At 42.3% G+C, this 19,102-nt stretch overlaps 1 protein-coding gene across 2 annotated transcripts in view; it reads left to right on the top strand.

Moving 5' to 3' along the window:
* The window catches only part of CEP128 (centrosomal protein 128), a 704,507-nt gene that overhangs the window by 140,166 nt on the left and 545,239 nt on the right, over window positions 1-19,102 (top strand). The window lies entirely within an intron of this gene.

Raw genomic sequence — 19,102 nt, 5'->3', positions numbered from 1 at the left:
GCACTTTAATCCAAGAAAAAATAATCCTCCAAGTCCTTGTTAATTGAAAGCCAGACAGGCTATGGGAATTCAGTTTTTAATCTCTTTATTTATTGTGTAAGTGTAGTGTAAAACTCTATCCCAACAAACATGCCGACTTTTGTCTGCAGAATTTGAAGCCAACTTAAAGGGGCCCACAGTAGCCAACAGCATGTTATAAAATCATTTAACCATGCTTGTTGTTCTATCGGTTTGACATAGTTGACCTGAAACACCGAATCTTGACTACATACATATATAATAATCACGTGATAACAATTACTAATATTTTCTTTGCACTATGTATTCCTAATTCCTGTCTGCCTCAATGTTTTGATACATAGTATACCATATTTGTTAATGTCTTTGGCACCCCACCTGAGGGTCATGAAAAAAATAAAAATGATTGTCAACTCCCAACACCATAGAACAAATATTTTTTTTAGTGGCATTATAGGAAGTGACCGCCTTTTTCGTGATGTCTCCCACCCAGATTTTGTCTGGTTTTAGAACTCTGTGCCCTTTACCCCTACTAACGAGTAGTAAAATGCCTGTGCTCTCCCCCCTTTATCATGGGCAAATTGGCAAGTCACTAAAATGTGGTAAGAAATGTACCCATGGCCTGGAAGTTAAATGCCACCATATGTACTGCAGCACCTATTGTGCCATTCACTATAGTAGCAGTGTAAACGCGGTTTCAGGTCTACCATTGTAGCCTGCTTGTAATGGTGCAAAACCCTTTTGGCAAGTAAAACCCTTACTTTAAATATTAATAAGTCACATCTCTGTAGGCCTTGTAGGCCAGAAGGCAGGGCACATGGTATTTATAAGCAGCGGCGTAGCAAGGGAGGGCGGTCCATGTTTTGAGGTTGCAAACGCAGGGAACCCCCCGCTCTCACCTGCGGCCTTCGCAACGCTTTCTTGCTTTGCCACTGTTTATAAGTAGGGCATGCAAACATTTAATGGTAGCATGTACTTTCACTGTGGCAGGCCAAGCTCCTACATAGAAAAACAGAGTACAGATTAAAATACTAATTCTGTATCTCTGGAATGTGACCAGCTAGAAAAAGAACTTAAGAACTGTACAATAGTTATTAAAATTCCTATTCAATGATGAATTCTGATTTTTCTAAATGTTAAGGAAAAGCATGTTTTAGAAAGTTACCTTTTCACTGTCTGAAGTTCCTGGAGGCTAATTTGCATTGGATCTTTAGCTTCTCCCAGCTAGTAATGAGTCTTGAACAGGGCTGAAAAAGGTGGGAAATGGCTCCCAGGAACGAGCAATTGGCTGGCCTGAATGAGCAGATACAACTCCTCTGAACTCCACAGAATATGAAGGGTGGGGATGTGTGCATCATTTTTGATATTATAGTGTCAAATCCTGCATGACAGTTTCTGCTGGGTTTACATCATTTGGGGTGCAGTTGAAAGGGAGAGAGCCGGATGCCAAGAAAGTTCTTGTGTATCCAGTGTCCGGATGCTGGAGGGCCAACGTTTGTCCTAACAGACTTCTATCTCTGAGTTTGTTGTGGATGCAGTACCTGCTCCAAACTGGATTTTAGTGTTAGTGTGGAAGAACACTAGGATTATCTTGTTACACACCCCCCCCCCACACACACACCCAACCCTCAGAGCCCAGGTTGAGTGTGGCAGAAGGCTTTCGCCATCTTGAAAATACTCAAAAGGGTAGGGTTGGCCCCATGGACATTTAACTCATTGGCTAGGGCATGCCAGGAGTCACTCTCATCCACTAGCTCATACCAAGCATAAATGTGGCAACTTCAGGCAACCACTTCAAAATACTGCTAGACCAGAAGAAGAACAGAAAAGAACTCGACTTGTTGTCTGTGACCAGAGAGGAGCCCTGAAGGACTTGACTTGCACCCTCTTATGCCCAGGACAAAGAAGTGCACTCAAAGGTTCATAAGGTTGATCTCCTATTTAAGCTACGGGGATACAAAATACTATAAGACTCCTTGCAAGCAACAGTCCTGCTGACCAGTGGCAAATGGACCTGGACTGGATATACGGGGAACGTGGACACGAACTGAGGCATATGACAAATGTAAATATTAATGGAAGGAGCGCCAAGTTCACAAAGTAAAAGGTCAACAGTCCATGTTGTAGTTTTTATTCATTTTTATTTTTCAGTAGAATAACACAAAGTTCATTTTCCAACAGAAAAAGTAATTCAGTCCAATGTCAATGATCCAATCTGGGGATGTTAGACTCCCGAAATCAACAATTTTTTTCTGTTGGAAAATGAACTTTGTGTTATTCTACTGAAAAATAAAAAAGAATAAGGACTACAACATGGACTGTTGACCTTTTACCTTGTGAACTTGGCGCTCCTTCCATTAATATTTACATATGTGATCTGTTTGGTCTGAACGGTAGACCTGAGGAAGAGGAGCGTCCGTACCACTAAGGACAATCAAGGAAAATAACTATTTTGGTGAACAATCTCCCAAGTGCATACCTAGGGGTGCCCTAACCGTTGTTTTTCGACTGAGGCATATGACATATGACCTCACGCTTTCTTGGACTGCAGTTACTTCTCTTTCCTCAGACTGGAAGATAACCGTCACCTACTCAAACCACCACGGAGGTCCGTTTCCTGGTTTATCGGTACTCTGGTATCATTAATATTACACCATCCTCTGATTGACTTCCAAGGAACTTCAAGGACTGCAGCAAAAACTCAGCCACATGTGTCTTTTTTTATTTGAGTGTATTGCAGCCCCTAAGCCAGATCAGAGAGACTAAGTCGGTCTACAGCAACCTGTAACTATCATTGACGTTTTTGTTTTTTGGCACCATTTCTTCTTAAAAGTTTAAAAATTCATATCCATGGTTCCTCCTAATAGATTTTTTCCTTTTGGTGTCATTTTGTTTAAAAAAAATGTACTCAGTTTTTCTAATGTGTTTTGGGATTTCGGTTTTGCATTTCGACTTTATTGCTGTTTTGATACTGCATAAATGCTCTAATCAATGCCTAGGTTAAGCCGGTTTGCTCTGAGCCCTGCCCAGCAGGGTGTTGAGCTCAATTTGAGTTAGTTAAATTTAGTTTAGTATTCATTTTATTACCACCAAGGTGTCCTGAAACTGACAATAGAATACACAGCGGGAAAACCGAAGGGTGGATACGAACTAAGACTGAGAAAGATGACAAGTATTGTGATTATTCCTTGAGGCAAGTAGTCACCACCCCATATAATAATGCAAATTCTTACAGGTATAATGTGTTTGGACAATATGGTCGTGCTGTTTAGTAATTTGATAACCCGATTCTTTTGCGGGTGTGGGAGGACCAGTCAATAGAACAGAACTTTACAAGGCAACATTTTAATTTATAAGGCTAAAATTTAAACTCCAGATCTCGATGACTTATGCATTAAAATGTATGAAAGTTTTGTAGTGTAGTTCCTATTTTCCCAATAGGCTCTGCGCATTGGAATAGTACCTACGGCAGTAAAGGCCTAGACCAGACGTTAACTAGGTCTACTACTGTCGATACTAGACTTAATTTTTGGGTTTGCCAGCTAAGCTCAGAGTTCGCTAGAAACTTTCTCGAATGTTCAAGGAAGGATTAACTCCCCTGATTAGACAAGAAGGGATTTAGTTTCTGACAACCATAGAACATGACAACTTTGCTCTCCCCTAATCAAGAGTCAATCTCAAGAGTCGTGTGAGCACAAGGCAATTATTTTACTCAGTCAGTACGTGCATTCTTAGTCTCATCAGAATGTAGAGAAAAGGAAGAGACGGGCGTGTTCAATAAAAGATGTTATTTATTGATCAGTCTCTTTTCTCGTACAAGAGAAATGGATCGATATTATTGCAATACTTATAGTTAAGTAAAGTGCATACATTAAAAGCAATAGTATAAAATAATACTGTAAAAACATTGATATGGTTTCTGAGCCATATGATGCTTTAAAATGATTAAAATATATTTACATACACATATACATTTGACTAAACGTACTCAACTGGTGTTTCTAAATACGCCTACCCCGTGTACCTGACCTAAGTCTAATGCGTGGGCGGGAATAGAAAGTTACAGTTTAAGTTAAGTTTGTTTTTGCCAAGTGAATAACTAAAGAATTCTCTAGGAGGGGTTATTCAGTTCTGTACCTGGAATTTAGGATGAATGAGGAATGGTATCTCTTTCTCTGCTCTCGATATTCCAGGCTGCCTGCGAGGGCTGCCCAGAAACGCCGGTGCTGGGTCTCTCGGCTTGAGATAGCAGCGCGTCTCTCAGCGCGTCAGGAAGGCGGGGCTGCTGCCTGCGGGGTCTGCTTCTGCTCTCGGCTTCGGCAAGTATGGCTGCTCCGTCTTGTCACCACGCGTGTGTTTGCATAGGGCAAGGTCGGCAATATTTATACCTTAAAGGTGCCGGGATTGACGTAAGGATGGACATAGGTACGTCAATAAAGATGTCATACGACTTGCTCGTTAGCACATTCTTTACTAAAGTTCTCTGTGAAATCAAAACAATGGCCGCACGGATTATCCAGGTTGTCATAGGTTTGATTTGTTATGAGAACGTCGTATGCCTTATCAGGGGCTGGAGGAATGTCGCTTGTCTAATTAGATCTCAAGCGTTATGACCTAATCAGATAACACGTTCCTGTGCCGTAGTGTGACTGCGTCAGATAATGGTATCTGCATCATGGGGGATTTCTTGCCTCATGGGCTGACTGTTAGTTAACTAGCTAGGTAGTTTAACCAGAATAGGGTCAGGAATAGGGGGATCGATTCAGAACCTATAGAAATACACGACACCCACTCCACGCTAACTATGGTCATATCTACTAATCTATGCATAGTATAACATAGTACAACATACTATAGAGTATAGTGTATACCTTACCACCCCAAAATACATAAATGCATTTTGAAATTTTCAAATATACTGAAAAATTGCAGTCATATATATTGTATGCACTTAAGCTATGAATTAAATGCAAAAGTAAACACGCATTGTTATGCATTATTGCTTGTTGGTATATGAGAAATACACATGAAATGGCTCTTAATATGGCTATACAGAAAAAAAGTCGAAACCATTTCATCACATAAAATATATTGTGAACATACCATCGGGCAGCTAAAGTCTATATAAAGTCTATAAAGTATCTAAAAAATAGAAATCTTAGTTCTCTAGGAATAGTTTCTTACTTTAAGCAGAAGATCAGTGTCCCGGAAAAAAATATATAGAAAAATATTTTAAGGGGCTTTCTGAAAAAATTGCTGTCCGTGAACTGGATTGTAATTGTTCATGTGACTTTATTTTGAAAGTTGAAGGCCGGATTCAGGGAACGCCGTGTGCGAGTTTACTCAAAAGTCTCTATTTCTGTTCCGGAGAGAACATCATATCATTCAGGCTTTCGAAAAAACTGTCAACAGCTTCATGGGAAAGTTCCACTAAGTCGGAAATAGGGGTAACCATGCATTCATGCGCATGATTGTCTGCATTGACATTCTGATTTGCATTGCTGACAGAAGGTCGTACCTGTTCGATGCTGCTTTCATCTTGAACTTCACTACCCTTCAATCGCAGTGGTGAAGATTCCAGGAATGCCGTCATCAGAATTGGCAGCCTTTGAGGGCAGCACAAAGCGTGAACCTTGGTAGGAACCAGCAGTGTATCTGCATCCACCGGCGCATCCGATTGTAGCGTCAGACAGGTGTCTAACACGCATTCTTCTCCGCATAGCAGACACCTTAGTACAGGTAAAACACACCTTTGCCACATTGGTCGAAATGATAGAAACCAAGTCATGTTCAGGTCTCTAAGCCCAGGATTTTTGATATCCGGTCCCGGTATCCAATGGCTAGGATCGTTTCTTCCATTGTCGTGAGAGTTTGTTCTGTGACATGGGTTGCCATAACGAAAAATAAGGACTAGGAATAGGATTCCTGCAATTAGTCCCAGGATCAAGGGAAGTCCGCCAAAAATCGAATGGACGAAATCTGGAAAAATACCCAGTATGGCTTTGAATGGTGTTAATGCCATCGAAAATACTGTCTTAAATACCTTTGAGACCCCAGTGGTATCAGAAATATTTAAGATTTCGCTCAGGATTTCCGCGAAATGTACGGGGGAATTAGTTGATAATAATGTATGTATCTCTGCAGTCGTCCTTGCGACTTGTAGATCATACGTTTCTTTAGATGACGTGAGCCTTGTAGGCGTCTGAAGAAGCACTGTTTTCATTCTGCTTAAAGTGTCTATTCGAATAGAAGTAATTTTCAAACCGGGCCATGCCCTTGCCTCCCTGTCTGGAAAGGAGCTGGGGAACAAAGAACGTCCACAGCACTTGACCTTCGCCGTCGTAGTGACGAGATAAGGAGTCCCGGGCATAAGACTACAACATCTGCGGTCTACAATAAGAATGTAACTCCCATTATAGAGTCTTTGAAAGAATGGTTCTATTTCAGTTGCAGGTGCGCCTTGCTGGTGACATGAAAGGTTGTATGAATTCCCTTCACAGGCTCCGTGCAAACTAATACCGTTACACAGAAGCGTGCCGCTTAGTGACATAGCACAATTGTTGCCACTAAGAAACACTTTCTGTCCTTTGTTACTGACACATGCATGTGAATAGGGCAGGTTCCAAGTTGTTTTAAGGTACCCCTTTCCCAATTTCTCGTACATGCCAGCCTGTATATATTTTTGGCAGTATTGAAACCTGAAGGTTGAGATTGGAATATTTATGATTCCGTGGATTATCCATTCACTGACAGGTCGTTCTGACATTGTCAACGGTAATCTTTCTAGTTTTTCAATGCTCAAGATTGTATAATCAGCACCCTTCTGCGCCATACCGATTTGTCTATCAGTAAGGTTAAAGATTTGGAATAGTGACGTTGTGTTGATTAAACGCCAAGGCACATAGCCTGAACGCAGATTTTGTAACGTCCAGCCAAGCTGTACAATAGAACGCAATTGTGACTGACCATGTTGTAATAACAGTAAGTCTTGCGATAATATATCGATTGCTGAAGACACAATGCTGTCCAATGAAAAAATTCTGGAGGACAGAGTCATTAACCCATTGTCCACTACAGAAAGTGATTTTTCCAAATTAATACGACCAATTTCACGTATTCTCTCTGCTGTTTCAATTTGAGTAACCTTCCAGGCCTCATTGTATGCTGCATATACAGAGGCTGCTATGAAACGCTTTTGACGCTGTTTGCGTGGTCCCATTATGAAATCACGCAAGTCAGCACCATCAGTAAGTAAAGTTAGGTGTTGCTTAATTTCAGGCAGTGTGGAAGACTGTAGCCATTGAAGGCATAATTTGCCCACACTGTAGGTTGTTATTATCCCTGGGTGATGTCTTTGGGGATATCTAGGGTCTGGCCTGGTCATTTTGAAACCCTGTGTTTTATTCAGGAATCTATCTTGACAGTTATTTGTATCTGTGGGCCAGATCAACCATTGTTTCCAATCAGGATGTGTTCTGTTTTGGTTAAGTATATGGTTTATGTCTATTTCTTCATCTGTATCAGAGTTATTGCTAAACATTGTTGGCTTTGGAATAGACGGGTTATTTAAATCTTTGATTTTGGCTAAGCCAAGACAGGTGGTTTGTTGAACAGTGTCATTTAAAAATATCATTTGTTCTGGGATCATGCAGGCTCTAAACAAAGCTTCTATACCCTGTACTTGCCATTCTTTTGTACCCCAAACACTTTTCAAATCAACATTTTTGTCCCAATAATCGAATCCAAAAGTATTCATTTTTTCAAAGAATGAATCAGAATAAATCAATTTTGTGTTGGTTATCATGGTTTTGGTCCCTGTCTTGTTTGACAATTTATAATAAAATGTTTCAGCATTACTAGTGTTAAAACCTTGAAAGTATGAATATTTGTCATAAACGGTTCTAGAGCTCCCTTTTGGAGGTGTAGCACAATGTTCCCATTGATTATAATTTAAAACATTTCTAGGTTGTGCAGATTTATGCAAGAAATGGTTACCATAGTGGTTATAGCAATACATACTATCATAATTTGTAGAACCTTGCAAATAATCATGTTTTGTAAATTTAGCAGACATTACTAAGTCAGACATCATATTGTTTATACTTTCAAAGTCCCAATCATCAGCAAATGAGTTTGGTTTTGCAAAGTCACTCAAAGAGATCTTAATTTGGTGTGGATATTTCAGGATCTCGACCGGACCATAAATTTCATAGTCAGTGTTGTCCCAGGCTACCCCACCAGGTATTGGAATTGCTGTGAAGTTGGCTGAAGAAAGTTCTGAAGAAAGTTCTCGTTTCTCGACGTGTGAAGATGTGTGTGGTTTGAGGACCAAGTTGATGTTCTGACTTGCTGTGTCCATTTTAGCATATTTTCCCTCAATGAAGCGTCCCAAAGTAAATACCATGATGAGCCAAAGTATGAGGATAAATGCACCAAAACCCACCCAAAATTCAATCCATGGAGAAATCAGATATGTTTCTTTTAGTTGTTTCAAAAGTTCCTTCGCTTTGTCTTTAAAGGATTTTGATGATGGCTGTGTCTTTTGTTCGCTGAAACCTTCAGAGGAATCATCGAAGTTGATGAAGTAACCGGATGCAGTTCTGTCAATTGTTCCAATTGGTTCAGGATTTTTGATTTTTGCATTTTCACTTGGTAGTTCAGTATAGATTGGTATGTCTCTGCTAAATGTCTTTATTTGGGTTTTCAGAGGTCTTAGTTCTATTGCATTGTTGCATAGTCCTTGTTGTTCTTCTGTAGGCGTTTCGAATGTGATGAGCCTCTTTGTTAGGACCTCTGTACTGGTAGCAAACCTTGGTGTTCTGCTACTTATTGGGAGTCCACTTGGCCTACTGTTTGTTATCGGCCACATGTTGTGGTTTTACCAGGTCGATGGATACAACTCGGTTCTCCTTTTTTCCAGCACGTGGCGGTAGTACAACTGATCTTGTCCCGTTGACAGACAAGACAGGAACTGCTTTTCTGTAAGAAGGCCCAAATTCCTTCTTTACCGCGATCTTCTCCCTGACTAGATCCCCGACTTTTGGAATCCAGACAGGTCTTGCTGGGACAGGTGGTGATTCTTCAGTGGTTGTTGGCTGTTGTTTCAACTGTATGTTGCTCAGGTCTTTTCTTGTTTTGTTTAAGTCCTGCAAAATAGCCAAACGGTCTTTGACATCAAAGCTTTTTTCTATTACCACTGAAGTCTGACTATCAAGGTCAGAGATCAACATCCTAGTTCCGAATAATAATTCGTACGGACTGAATCCCTTCAGAGAATTTCTTGGCAAGTTATTTAGACTACGTTGGACACTTATTAGATGTTTGACCCACCCAGCTCCCGAACCTAATATCCTTTCTATTATAGATTGCTTTCTGTCTTGGTTTTTTCTTTACACCATCCCATACCCTCAGGAAGGAAGTGAGAAGATTCCCGCTGGGCTGTGCTCATTTGGCCATTCTTTCCCCCCCCAGGCTGGATTGCCTGAGAAAAAGAAAAAAATGGTCGAACGTAGCATGCTCTTAGCGTATATGCCATTTAGACTCGCAAATCTTGTATAACAGTCCGGACGTCAGCTGAGTGCTGTGGATCTACATTATAAGTGGGAACTAGCCTGTATATGTTAATCGCAAGCCATTCTTTTTAGTGGTGATGTTATCTGCAGTCAGATTCCACCGTATTTTATTTTTTCTCTCCCCACTACGATTTCTGTTGCAGTTTGGGCAGTTTTTTACAAAGATGGTAAGATGGAGGCTCATGCCTGGCCACCAGTACCGTGATTGTAAATCTTCCAGAGAATCTTTTAGTTTGAGGTGTTCAAGACCCTCACCCATATGTGCGTCTGCGATTAACAAGCTTCTCCTGTCCATGTTTGGAATCACTCTATCCCCCACTCCAGGGATTCGAGCAAAAGGGACGGAGTTTGCATCGATTATGTATGTATAATTGAGTGGATAGTTGATCGGTAACGCTGAGCAGTCGCCTTTTGATGACGTTTTCACCGCCAGCAATGTTTCACCGTCAATGTATTTTAATGTACGCTTTTTTCGATCTACGGGAGCCGGTTTAGTGGCTGCCGCTGCGGCTGTTTCAGCCAATGAATTCCCTACAACGTGAACGCCATCACGTTGATGACTCAGTGAGTGTGTCACGTGAGTCCTTGGTAGTTCTTTCTTCAAAAGAGCTACTTGTTCCCAGAGAAGTCTCTGCTTTATTGGTGCATCTGTGTCATCTTTGTAACCGTTCTGAATCCATGTCTGCAAATCCTTGTTATATGCTTTGACGCAGAAATATGAATCTGACACTATAAGTGTCGGGAATTCGCGATCCGCATTATCTAGCGCCATTTTCAAAGCTATTATTTCAGTTTGCAGTTCTGAATTAGTTTCTACTGAGTGTGATTTTGTTAATAGAGGTCTTAGTTTACCTCCGCGCCACACTTCTTTTGTGATCTCACATGTGGGATTGTATGCATGTTCTCCCCAAACGGAGGGTTGAGCATGTCCGTCTGTATAGATTACACAGGCGTAATGTCGTAGAGGCAGAATGTCGATTGGCAGAGGATCCGTTTTTTCATATTTTAGATTTTTTAATTCTTCTAGTTCTGGATCAAAGAAGTAGTATACTTTGTCCGTTGTGATTGAATTTACCCATTGTAACCATTCTGGATCCAATGTTGTTGTTGGTAAATTACACGGTGTTGTTAATGCCTCAAAGGCTGATTCAGCTGTTCTGACTGTGATATGTCTACCGTCAGCTATGTCTTTTTCTCTAGCTATTGCGGTTTGAACTGCTTGAACAATTTTTCCTTTGTTGCTGAATCTCTGTTCAGCTTTTGTGTACAAGTGTGATCTGAATGCAATTGGTACCTTTTCTCCCTCATTGGAGGTCAGGTATGTGAATCCGCATCTCCCTGGGATGACTCGGATCACAAGGTTGCGTGTATTATCACGGGTTTCTAATTTTGTTTTAATTAGCATGTCTGTTTGTAAGGATCTCAAAATTTCTGTGTGTGTTTGAGTCCAACTGGATCTTTTAAAGTCTGGCTTAATTAGATCATAAAGGGGTTTGACCCTTTCTGCGTAATTTGCAATGTAAGTTCTTCCGAAATTTAGGAAGCCTAGAATTGACTGTAGGTTTTTTAGTGTTTTAGGAGCTTGGATTACGGCACATTTCTCTAGGAAATTGTCTGCCAGGCTTTTGCCTTCACTTGATAACTCATATCCTAAGAATAGGACCGTCAGATGGGCAATTCTGGACTTTTTGAAGTTGAATTTGTAACCCTCTGCAGCGAAACCAAGTATTATGGTGTTCACTCTTTTCAAGTGAGTCTCCAAGTCATCATCTGTTAAGTAAATGTCATCGACATAAGATAATGCTTCATCATCATATTGTTGTAGTAATTCTGTTACTCTCGCTGAGAATACCCCCGGGCTATTCTTGTACCCCTGGGCTAACCGACAGAATTGTTTTTGAGTGCCATTTACTGAGAAAGCTGTTAAATATCTGCTCTCTGGTGCTATGTTTTGACAAAAGAATCCGTTGGAGATGTCCAAGGTAGTTTTGTATTTTTTGCGCACTATGTTATTCATTAGTGCAGCACTGTGTGAATTTTGCACTGCAAAGGTTTTGCAACATGTGTTAAGGTGTCGGTAATCCAAAACTAGACGATATGAATTGTCTGGTTTGGAGACCGGAAACAAAGGATTGTTCATTTGTGAGGTGCAAGTTTCAATCACCCCCTGGTATTCTAGCTGATCTAGTATTTCATTTACTTGTTTTTTAGCTTCTTGCTTAATTGGGTACTGCCTTTGTGCAGTTGGTTGTGATTTTAGCTGGATTTTGTGAGGAGGGGAGTCCTCATCCCATCCTACATGATTTTTATATAAAGCAGGTGCTAAGGCCACTGCCCACTTTCTAGCAAGTGTATATTTTTTATGAATCGGTATTTGATTCGAGAAGGCAGGCATAATTACTTCTTCGCCATGAGGGCACTCCCTGACAAACTCTGGTGGCCAGTCTTTTTCAGCTAGAAGGATGTCATAGCCCTTGGATAGGTTATCCCAAAATAGTCCCCTTATTTTCCTAGTCTTATCTCCCTCTATACGTAATGTTATCTCGTATATTTTGTGGGGCTTGCTAACTCTGGTATCTGCAGTTTCCACTTGAAGGTATTCATTCGTGTCCACTGTCTCCAGATGATTCATAAGGACTTTGCGAGCTATGCTCACCTCTGCTGCGCTGTCTAGCATTGTCTGAGCCCACTCTCCGTTTTTCAGTTGTGTCCTCAGTATTCTCGGCATTGTTAACTACCTTGATACTGGCTACCTTCTTTTTTGGAAATTGTAATTTCTTTTTCAGTTGAGCAGGTTCCTTGTCTTTGGACTTGGCGTGCTCTTCTGATCGTCCTCTTCTTTCCGATTTCTGCGAGGAATTCTGAAAAGATTGAGAGGGACGTGTATCAATGTCTTGATATCTATCAGGTTTTTTAATATTATCCCTATTTCTAAGGTTATATCTATTCCCAGAGGGTTCACTCTGGGGTGACCTTTGTCTCGGGTTTGGAGATTTCTCTCTTCGCCTAGGAGACCTTCCTCTGGACTGGAATTTCTTTTCTTTAGGATTGGATTGTTTGTTCCCATCCCAGTTCTTTTTTGGTGAATTATTATTATTATTAAAAAACATTTTTTCTGGACTTGTAGTCAGTTGCGGTTTTACTGGTATTCCACCTAGACTATCTCTGCCTAGTTCTTCATAGGATTTTTCTATGATTCTGGCAATTTCAGCTGGTTGGTCTGCTATATCTGTCTCTTTTAACCTCTGGCGGATCGCCACGTTTGCTGCTTCACCTTTTATGTTGGCTAGTAATATAGCCGAGACCTGCTTGAAGTCTTTTAGTAATTTCATACCAAGAGTTAAAGCAGGTTCTGGACCGTATTCATCTTGAATTTGTTTTAGCACATCTGGTATCACCGAAATGGATGGAACACCGTGCGTTTTTGTGTAGATGGAAGCAAAGACTGTACCCCAAGTGTCACAGTCCTCAATGTGTGGTGCGATTCCCATTGGGAGACATATAGTCAGAATCCTGTGTTTTTCTAATGGGGTGGTGTCAGGAAACACCGCCTCTATTTGGGTAATTTTCTGTGCCAACCAGAATGGTATTTGTTCCCGTTTTGCTGGGACTTTACCTAGGCAGGATTGGATGTTCTGTGGTGTAATTTTATTTGTGTTCCCCTGGTGAGGGGTCAGCTGTGGAAGTTTAATCGCTGGCTGAATTGTTGAAGTCCGCATTACATACTGAACTAATTGTCTGTGAATTTTTAGTAGTTGTTTTAGCTGTATTAACAGCTCTGCTGCAGGCATTCTTTCGATGTCTGGATGTGGTGTGTATCCGGCTAGGACCGGCCACGTTGCTCCTGGTCTTCCTAAAGGACCGAGCCTTGTAATGTGATTGTTATGTATTAGGGCGCCATCAAATAAGAGCAAATGCTCTTGGAATTTGAGTGGTACTTCCACCTCCTCGAAAGGAGTGTACGTTTCAGGAGGTTCCTCTACTTTGTAATAGTGGAAGTACTTTGTTACAGCATTAGCTGCTGGAAAATGTATCCATGTATAGTATACCTCTGTCTGCCGATATTCGTGTGCCTCGATTACGAATATGACTGTGCCACCTCTAGGTGTCAGTCCATTTTCTATAAGTTTTAAGGTTATAGATCTTCTTTTTGCGACCTGGATGAGTATTATATCCGGGTCTGCTGTTTGCATGGTAGCATCAGCATCTGCTATTTCAGTAGCTAATCTAGTAACCTCTCGTTCTTCATCGCTGTCCATTTTGCTGACAGGATGGTATTATGTTTATTTGCAGATCAGGTTTCTTTATGGAAACAGAGATTAGATGCACAATATTCTGGAACTGTTTATCCTTCAACGTTGACTTGACCAAAAACCATACATAGGAGTTCCCTCCTGCGAGGTTTTGGAGGATATAATAACCTTTCACCCACTCCAGACGTCTTTGGAGTATTTGGGAAAAGGGGTCTGAGTGAGAAAGCACGACTGAGTTACTCTAAATGTCTTACGTTAGTTTTATCGCCCTTTCCAAACGCGTTGGGCGCCATGTAGTGTAGTTCCTATTTTCCCAATAGGCTCTGCGCATTGGAATAGTACCTACGGCAGTAAAGGCCTAGACCAGACGTTAACTAGGTCTACTACTGTCGATACTAGACTTAATTTTTGGGTTTGCCAGCTAAGCTCAGAGTTCGCTAGAAACTTTCTCGAATGTTCAAGGAAGGATTAACTCCCCTGATTAGACAAGAAGGGATTTAGTTTCTGACAACCATAGAACATGACAACTTTGCTCTCCCCTAATCAAGAGTCAATCTCAAGAGTCGTGTGAGCACAAGGCAATTATTTTACTCAGTCAGTACGTGCATTCTTAGTCTCATCAGAATGTAGAGAAAAGGAAGAGACGGGCGTGTTCAATAAAAGATGTTATTTATTGATCAGTCTCTTTTCTCGTACAAGAGAAATGGATCGATATTATTGCAATACTTATAGTTAAGTAAAGTGCATACATTAAAAGCAATAGTATAAAATAATACTGTAAAAACATTGATATGGTTTCTGAGCCATATGATGCTTTAAAATGATTAAAATATATTTACATACACATATACATTTGACTAAACGTACTCAACTGGTGTTTCTAAATACGCCTACCCCGTGTACCTGACCTAAGTCTAATGCGTGGGCGGGAATAGAAAGTTACAGTTTAAGTTAAGTTTGTTTTTGCCAAGTGAATAACTAAAGAATTCTCTAGGAGGGGTTATTCAGTTCTGTACCTGGAATTTAGGATGAATGAGGAATGGTATCTCTTTCTCTGCTCTCGATATTCCAGGCTGCCTGCGAGGGCTGCCCAGAAACGCCGGTGCTGGGTCTCTCGGCTTGAGATAGCAGCGCGTCTCTCAGCGCGTCAGGAAGGCGGGGCTGCTGCCTGCGGGGTCTGCTTCTGCTCTCGGCTTCGGCAAGTATGGCTGCTTCGTCTTGTCACCACGCGTGTGTTTGCATAGGGCAAGGTCGGCAATATTTATACCTTAAAGGTGCCGGGATTGACGTAAGGATGGACATAGGTACGTCAATAAAGATGTCATACGACTTGCTCGTTAGCACATTCTTTACTAAAGTTCTCTGTGAAATCAAAACAATGGCCGCACGGATTATCCAGGTTGTCATAGGTTTGATTTGTTATGAGAACGTCGTATGCCTTATCAGGGGCTGGAGGAATGTCGCTTGTCTAATTAGATCTCAAGCGTTATGACCTAATCAGATAACACGTTCCTGTGCCGTAGTGTGACTGCGTCAGATAACGGTATCTGCATCATGGGGGATTTCTTGCCTCATGGGCTGACTGTTAGTTAACTAGCTAGGTAGTTTAACCAGAATAGGGTCAGGAATAGGGGGATCGATTCAGAACCTATAGAAATACACGACAGTTTCCCCAGGTAGACTCTAGAGTAGCCATGCTCAAGGGAAAGTAATTCGTAATAACAATTACAATAACAATTACTAAGAAGTAGCACTGGCTAAAGGGCATATTACTGGGGTGAGCCCTGGTTGTATCATTTGGAAGAGACCTTAACACTGCCAAACAAAATTAATTCCTATGTTCTTTCTGCTCAATCCTTTAACATGGACTGTACTTATGGACAAACGGTTTGCATTTTGCCAGATTCCAAGTCGCGAGCTGCGACTCTTTCCTTCAGGAAGTAATTTCTTTCCAGGTTTAATGTAAACACCCCATTCACTTCTACAGTGACTGTTGTGCTGAAGTGTAGTATAATAGTAAGGGAAGACTTGGGTTGGTGGCAAATTCTACCCACAGAGCAACCGACCACATTTGCGGTTCAAATTCAATTTTCTAAAACAACACCCTGAGGATTCACCCAAATGGTTGAGCGTATACAGCCTTCATCTTAAGAGCTTGGGCGCTGCTGTGAATGCAGAACCATGGCCTCCTTAAACACTGAACCATGAATTTGCGAGTTACATTCCCAAGTTTAAGTTGTCAACTGTTTTCAATGTTGTCAATTGCTTCTTCATATCTAGTGGTTTCAGGATGTATAGTGCAGCATCACTGGCTATGTCTGTGGAACCAATAGCTTTGACCATGTGGCCGTTGTATTCCAATTCAGTTTACTTTCCTTGAGCCCTTAACCATAAAACTTGCCACTATACAAATCTCAGCCGTTCTGCTTTAATAATTGCCCACTCACCCTGATGCCCATCTTTCACGGAATATGACACTACTGGATATCCTTCACTGAGACTTAGAAAGGACCAAGAACTGAACCTTCTGTTCTAGTTCTCCCAGTCCTAGGAACAGCTACCCACCAGTAATGCTGTGCACAAACTAAAGAACCACCTAAACACAAATACTACAGCATGAATACTGAGGAACAGCTTGCTGACCAAAAAGGCCATGAAAAGACATAGGAACCATCTATTGGGTGCAATTGCAGCATCCGGACTTAGGAACTTCCTACTGATCAACACTGCAACGTGCAGACTGAAGAAATGCCCAGTACTGCACTAGGCAAGCTGTTCAAAAGTCCAACACACTGACTGCACAAAAGCCCTTTACTCAAAACTCCAGTACTGGACTGTGAAAACGCTATCTGCTTAACAGACCTCTGTCCAAAACCTGGTGTTGGATATGGCTCTTTTTAGGGTGCTTTCTCTCTACTTTTTTGCTTTTCTCCTCCTCAATTTTCAAATGCTCTGAATGCTAACCTTAGGACTTTGGGCGCGTTTGACACTGTCATTCAGTGCCAAAGTGCTGTTCTCATCGTATACATGATTGGCTTATTCGAGTTGGCTGTAAGTCCCTTGGCAAGGGGTAAGATATATACCCAGGGCATGTATTTCGAAAGCTCCTCTGTGGGCCTGCAGCACTGGTCGTGCATCCACGGAGGTAGCGCATCAATTGTGCCACTGGTTTGCCCTAGAGGGGCCTAAGTGCATGGGTTACTGTTACTCGACTTGGCATTTAAAAAGCTGTGAGCCAAGGTTCTGCATGTCTCTTGCTATATCGAAGTTTTCCCTAGTGACAGGGTCGGTGTTGGGAAGAGGTTGGGCATGTGCGTGTTTGTGTTACCTGCAAGGGTCGTTAATGGCACCGGGTGGTGTGTTTGGTGCCACGGACCTGCTTGAATTTAATTAGCATGGGAGGGTGTAGGGAAAGGCTATTGAGCAGTGTTCCCTATGGGCAGCACAGTAGCAGTACAGTGTTTGGTATCGATGAGCTCGTAATGGTGAATTCCCTCTGGTAATGCCAGAGGGTTCAACATTACGGTGATGGAAATGTCACTTTGGGAAAGTGGGCAATTGTATGTTTGAGGCTCTGTGTGCCTGTCGTCCGGGCTCCAAATTCACACCTGGGTGCTAGGCGGACAGCCAGATCTGTGAATTCCAGATAGAAGGCCATAAACTAGGGGCTAAAGGGAAACTGCGGACCTCTGACTCTGAGGGGCCTTTGTAGGGAGGTTACGTGGAAGTAGAATGCATCTGCATTCCAAGGGGCAGGGTCTTGGCCTCACTAAAGATTGTTATCAAACCTCTCGGAGTAGGATGGCAAACAGGCACAATTTAGAGAGGGCCAGTGCATTTCAAAGGTGGCCTTTTGAACAGATCGTTTCTTCAAAGGCCATTGTGGGTATAACTAGTGGGGCTCTGGCCTCCAAAAGTAGAGGCGCTTTTGGATTTGGAACCATACTACCCTTGTTCGATGCTGGGACATCAACACTAGGAATCATTAGGACAGGAGGAGATGCAACTGGACTATCAACAAACTTGTGGTGGCCTGGAGCTTGTTGCACTCCAGGAAGAGGACTATTACTTGGTGGATTTTGCCTGGACTTTGCTGGCCTGCAGCTAAGGGCCAACTGTTGTGGCCTGGGTCTCAAAGTACTCTCCAAGGGCCAGTGAGCTAGCCTCCTGTCCACGACATCCCAGGGACACGAAGGATCTCACTGTCTCCACAAGATCGTTGGGACCGCACAAGGTGCGGCGGAGCCAGGTGGAAGTGATTGTGGTTGGAACAAGGATTGTTATGATATACACCATCCTCAAGCTTTGCAGAGGAGCGTGCAAGTAAAGATCAGCAGCCATCTGAGGAGCTGGGACTTGAGTGCGGGGGAAGCTTTCAGAGTCTGAGGGAGCTGTGCTTGCAACCAGGGGACCTGTGCTAGTTTGTGCGCCAGAACGTGTGGTGTCTGAGGGGTGTTGGGGGATCCTGAGCTGGGAGTGGAGACTGTCTTCAGCCTCCTGCTCGGGATTATGACGGTGCCTGTCATCGCGGTCTCTGCCTGAGGTTGTTGGCTCCTTTTCCCTGGACCCACGCCATAAGGTGCTTTGTTGTGGAGAATACCGGGAGGAGGCCTGAGGGGTTTCGTATGCCTTGTGGGCACCTACAGCGACTGTCTGGGGCTACGGCAGGTCACACCTCCCCTTCAGGGGAAAACATTTCTCCAGATTTGGAGGCGTGCCAGCTTCCTTGGTCACAACCTCTTGTCTACGGAATGGGGGATAGGGATCCCACAGGTGCTGCCGGGCACCTGAAGGTCTAATTTGGAGTGACAAAACTAAGTAACTGTTTCTTTGTGTGTTTGGTGGTTCTGACTGTTTAGTCAATGGACGCCAGCTGGGGCAACATGCATGGTTGGCTGGTGGAGTTGAGTACTAAGGGACTGGGGCATGAGGCGTAGTCAAAGACCTGTGACTGTTTGGCCTTTCTGCTAATGTGAAAGTCCGACAATTGTATACAACTGTAAAGTATATATACAATATGTATCTCAATTTGATTTCAGTGTATGTGTAATAAAAAGACAAATGATGTATACATATGGTGTGTAGTCTTTTTGTGGCATACACAGTGTGTTGCAAAGGTGGTGTTGTGCTGATACTTTACACTCGAGCCCTGAGGATAAGCCTGACTACTTGGTGACAAGCTACCAGAGATTGAGCACAGGTTATCGGGCAAGTGTATCATACTCCTCTTATTTGAAACAGTGGATTGTGACTGGTTTC

The sequence above is a fragment of the Lissotriton helveticus genome, chromosome 9 (assembly GCF_964261635.1).
Source record: "Lissotriton helveticus chromosome 9, aLisHel1.1, whole genome shotgun sequence".
In the NCBI taxonomy this organism is placed as follows: Eukaryota; Metazoa; Chordata; class Amphibia; order Caudata; family Salamandridae; genus Lissotriton; species Lissotriton helveticus.
The sequence above is the reverse complement of the archived record's forward strand: the minus strand, read 5'-3'. Positions and strand labels throughout refer to the sequence as shown.